The sequence below is a fragment of the Trichoplusia ni genome, chromosome 9 (assembly GCF_003590095.1).
Source record: "Trichoplusia ni isolate ovarian cell line Hi5 chromosome 9, tn1, whole genome shotgun sequence".
Classification (NCBI taxonomy): Eukaryota; Metazoa; Arthropoda; class Insecta; order Lepidoptera; family Noctuidae; genus Trichoplusia; species Trichoplusia ni.
Genome location: NC_039486.1, coordinates 7,894,941 through 7,900,937, shown reverse-complemented (window position 1 = coordinate 7,900,937; position 5,997 = coordinate 7,894,941).

The window sequence follows — 5,997 nt, the reverse complement described above, 5'->3', positions numbered from 1 at the left end:
TTCGATCATCAGATTTGAATTAACTAAGCAGATTGTCAAAGAAGAGATAAAAGCCATATCGTTGTTTTCGGTTCGGGGAAAAGGGCTGATCTGTGTCCATCACCAACCAATTTCAAACCTGTGTCTAGAACCTGTACAACACAAACAATGGCAAGCACCCTGTAAACTATACAGATCGTATCAAGTGATAAACTATTTATCTAGCTCGATTCCTGAAACCCTTGACAGCTCCGGTAAATTTCTAGAAACTTCAAACAAGTCACGTAACTATAGCTGTCGGCTCACAAAGTCATGCTCTCCGTTTAACTGATCCGTTTTACCGGAGATGTTTTTTTTCTCCCTCTAGCATACGGATTTCTAAATGAATTTCATGGAAGATACATAGCCTGTACAACGGAAATTTATTGGTTGGTAAAAAATTACTCAGCAACAACACACGAGTATTGCCATCCGTAGCAATAAAGGCTATTATATATTTACTTTAAAAATAATTTCTACTGAATCGGACCAGCAAAACGAATACCAGAAAGTTGAAATCCGATATGCGACAACAAAGCCGATGATTCGCATAAGATTGTTTTCGTATTTGTTCAAACAATAACAAAATATTATATTGTGACTCAGTAATTTAATTAAAAGTAAACGTAAAGCAGTTTTCTCTAAAAGACAATACCTGTTAGAAGAATTATGTTTCGTGCTTTTAATTTTATTCCCATGCGTATAGAGACTTAAGTTACAACTTTTATGCGAGGTGAAGTAAATTGACGTCAGCCAAACGTACACTGCCGTAAACATTGACCATGGAACTGAAGTTACCCCACAGATATGTAAACAAAGATGGAGTCAGGCCCACATTTCCTAGCATTGAGGTTTTAATGTCAAATTCAAAATCAACTATTTCGTTGTGGCCAGTTATGTACTAGAAAATGAGTACTTCGTATCACAAGCTTTAGTTTCAATCATCAACCCAATAATTCATCTTGTAAGAGAAATTTGACCCACATCGCAGTTTCCAATTGAGCTGAAATTTTTCGTGAAAATCCATATTGACAATGGAATATTCGGGTGACATGGTCCTTATTTCATGCTACAGCTGGTAGGTGTCCATAGAAGCTATGAAATAAAACGACACAAGTCCATGAGTTCGAATTTAATTAGGTAAATTGTATTGTCGAGTACTTAGCTGCTAAAACAAAAATGCCGAGAAGTATATAAAAATATTAGATTTTTCCTCAAATAAAGGTATTTTTACATAGAGAAATTTATTTCAAGTAGGAGATGAACTGCCAACAAACTCCATAACGTATTATTACAGACGGTTTTTTACTATTACAAATAAAGTATAGGTATTATTTTTTATGGTACATAAAATTTTCCCGTCCTTCGTTTTATTATCTTCCCCTAGTACCTGGAGTTGTCTGGAAAATATCGACAAAACTTGTTTTGTGTACCTACCTTGATTATGTACGATAGAGCCTAGTAAGTATTATTATGTGTACAATCTAGATAGCTAACGGTAAATAATGAAATATTGCATAGGTCATTTATAATCTAAATTAATAAATTCGCCCAAATGTTATTTTTAAACGCCTGATCAAAAATCGCAAGCAAATAGCTGGCGAACATAATATAATATAATATAATATAATGTAATAGGATGGAATAAGCATGTATGTGAAGCTCACAGGGAAGCTAGGAGTAAATTTTTATACTGGGTTTCTCAGGATAGGCCACAATCCGGTACTATATATGAAGAAATGTGTGAAAGTCGCAAATTATTTAAAAATAGATTAAAGTGGTGTCACAATAACAAAGAACAGATAAAAATGGAAATTATTTCGGAATGTCGTGCTTCTAAAAACTTTAGTGATTTTTGGAAAGCAACCAACAGTTTAAATCATAAGACTGGCCTTCCAGTGAGCGTGGGAAGTGCGAGTGATAGCAGAGATATAGCTGAACTGTTTAGAGAACATTTTACCACTAAGTCTCCACTGGTTCTTCGTCTGCAGATCCTGGGTCCACCATGACCGGTGAATTGTATAGGGTGTCTGCTAAACAAGTTCGACAAATTGTGAGTAGCATGTCTAGGGGCAAGTCACCGGGTCATGATGGACTCAGTATCGAGCATCTAAAATACGCTGGTGTTCATTTACCGCGTGTGCTGGCAATGTTCTTTACCTTATGTCTGAATCACTCGTACTTGCCTATAGACCTTATGAAAACCATCGTAGTACCAATAGTTAAAAATAAAACTGGAGATTTGTCTGATAAGAACAATTACCGACCGATTTCCTTGGCTACAATTGTAGCCAAGGTGTTGGACAGTGTGCTCGACTCAGAACTTGATAAAAATATTAATATTCATGATGCTCAGTTTGGTTTTCGCGCGGGACTTTCCACTGAAAGCGCAATTCTGAGTCTGAAGCACACTGTCCAATACTACACGGAAAGAAGTACACCTGTGTATGCATGCTTTCTTGACCTCTCCAAGGCATTTGACCTTGTGTCGTATGACTTGTTATGGGAGAAACTCAAGAAAACCCGCGTGCCTACACAGGTACAACGGATTTTTCATTTCTGGTACCAAAACCAGAATAATTATGTAAGGTGGGCAAATGCCTTCTCGGACACGTACAGGTTGGAGTGCGGGGTGAGACAAGGTGGTTTGAGTTCTCCTAGGCTCTTCAACTTGTACGTGAATGAGCTTATAGTTGGCTCAGCAGCACACGAGTGGGATGCTGGATTGACAACATTTGTATGAACAACTTTAGTTACGCAGACGACATGGTGCTGCTGACCCCAACTGTAAGTGCAATGAGCAGTTGCTTGCAATATGTGAAACATATAGCATTCAGCATGGATTGATGTACAATGCTAAGAAGAGCGAGTACATGGTTTTCAAGGCCCCCGGTAAATGTACATTGAATGTGCCCGCAATAAAGCTAAATGGCATTGAACTAAAGCGGGTAGAAAAGTTTAAATATCTTGGACATTACGTTACAGAGGACCTTGAGGACCAGGTTGACATAGAACGGGAACGTAGGGCATTGGCGGTTAGAAGTAATATGCTGGCCCGCAGGTTTGTGCGTTGTAGTAAACAAGTTAAGTCACTATTTAAACTACTGTCAGACTTCTACACGTGCAGCTGTGTTCAGATATACGCAGAGGACGCTCAATGCCTTACGTGTCAATATAAAACGGTTTGATGTGTTGGGTTGCCCGTTTTTGCAGTGCTCCGGTATGTTTGGAGCCAGGGAGGCTTCCACGGTATACGCAGGTCGTATCACTATGGATCAGACAACAGCATCTGCAGTATTCGAAAGCAGATCAGACATCTGAAACATTATACGCGCAATTTACTATAATCTTATTTTTTTATTATTTACATTGTTTGTAGATTATTATTATTTATTATTATTATTTTTTCACTTTGTCTCTCGTCCCTTTCTGATCATTATTTGTTTAATATTTAGAGTATTTAAATACTTGAATTGTTTTCGCTATCTTTAAGTTGTTCTAGAGCGGTGAACTTACTAACTTGGAATAGTTACAAAGAAATCTGTAACATTTTACAGAAACGAGACTTAATACTTTTCAACCGCTACCACAAGTACCAACAAAGTAATTAACACAAAATAATAAACTAACATGTTCGACCTCTGTACGGGATTGCGCACATTTAACAATAATGATTTGTTTATGAAAACGTGATAGCAATTAATCCCTCCCTACTCGATCGTTTCCACAAATAACTAAGCTAGGTCGATGACACAGTCTATCTATGGTCATAATAATATTATTTTCAGAATTTCGTCGATACTACATTGTTTTTCCGATATAAGCTGGAACAATTACAGGAAACCGAACGTTGTAATTTATAGCCATAATGGGTAATGTCACAACACAATATAACCTCATTAGACCTTTTAGGTTATTACGGAATGTAAATAAGCTATCTTTAAGAGCTTTCCTTTTTAGTTCCGTCTCAGTTCTTTCCCTCGACCTAAATTCAGACTTGGGTCCTTGAGAAACCCTCCATGCGTGTTTCACTTTTTAGTTCCTTTGATACATTCTAAACACATCCAGAACTTACTTGAGTTTTAGTTACGTTAAGTCATAAGTACCCTGGATTATTTTATGTGTATTAAAAAAATAGTTAGAATGCTGATTTTTCATGTGTAGTAAATTATTATTAAAATGAAATAAAAGCTAGAGGAAATTCTATCACAAATCTATACTAATATATGAACCTGAAGAGTTTGTTTGTTTGAACGCGCTAATCTCAGGAACTACTGGTCCAAATTGAAAAAATCTTTTTGTGTTGAATAGAGCATTAATCGAGGAAGGCTTTAGGCTATAAACCATCACGCTGCGACTAATAGGAGCTAAGATACAATGAAAAATGTGAAAAAAAAACCGGGCAGGTATACCTAAATCATAACTTATATATTCTACCCACGGGGACAATCTACCCAACTGATCCGTTGTCTCTGAAATACTTTTTTTTTACGTCTTTTTGTAGGTATGTAGGTATATAATGATTGATTCAACAGTCACAAACAAAACGGTAATTAAAGTATGGTACATTACATAGGCCGTTAGGCTATCATCGAATAAGTATTAATATTTTATTATGCAATACGCGGTGAAATTGCCAAACCGCGAAATAAATCCCACTTTGTAAAATCGCTTAATCACATGGATAATTTAATTTACAAAATAATTATAAGGTTACATCATGTCGATAGCAGTGATAGTCTGGTGGATACCGAGCCAAAGGTCGTAGGTTCGAAGATATTTTCGAATTATGCGCGTATTAAAAAGTAAGTAGGTACCAAGTATTTGCTATAAGGCGGCCTACAGGTGGCTTAAACTCTTACTCCAGGTTTGTAAATGATTTATATAATAAGAAGAAAATGCTTTTATTATGGTGTGGTTTTATCTTGCAACCAGCCCCAGATCATTTCCCTGTAATCACAAGTTTACAACCATAATATTTCATTGCTTCGATATAAAAAATGCATGACATTTCAACTCGATCGGACACCAGGAAATGGGTCAAATAACTGAAAGATTTCATTGCAGACACAGGAAAAAAGCAAAGCAAAGCAAATAATAAAAGATTGCAATATTGATTTCTCACGTGTTGTTTTCTCACTTTGTATTTTATCATATTACTGCTTCAATTTCGATACCCAGAAATGCTCACTTTTCTATACGTTTATTAGCTCCTCTTTTCTCTCATAAGCTCTTATTTATAATTTAAACCTTTAATAACATTGCTACACAACATTTTGAAGATTCATCCCCTTGTTAATTAAAAACCAAAATTAAAATGTTTTTAGGCTATTTTCACACGGCACTGCTCACCGTCCCGATAGGCAATGAAACCGATCTCATGTCGCATCGGTGTTTAATAAATCCGTTGACACGTGTCATGTACCTATACCGCGGCGGAGAAAGGTGTTAATCATCTTATTAACCTTATAAGACATGTGAATATTATTATTTCTACTATTCAAAACAACACTTCTTCCACTTGTTGCTCTCACAAGCTGTTAGTGACCAGTTCCAAGCAAAATTTAACGCACTTTTAATTGCTAAATTCACATACTCATAGCTTTCAATTCAGTACTATCTAAGTTAAGGGAGCGAATCTGGAACGCGCCCTGCATTGCATTCTGGCTTCCTTAACGAACCATAACTTGTTTCCACAAATACAAGTCTTGCATGAAGAGCTCGCTTCCTGAGAGCGCTGTCACGTTTCAGCAACTGCAATAATATTATACTGTACTCTGTTGTTTTGGAGGAACGGCGAAAGCACACGCAGTTAGTAAGCGGAAAACGTCCACTCTAAGGTTTCCACCTCAGAAATGTCCAAGTTTACTCTATCTCTAAAGACACTGCAAGCAGAAACTTATTCATATGTAGGTGGTTTACTGTGTGTGTGTCTGCCCCTAATCTTTACTAATATTGTAAATGTGAAAGTATCAGTAT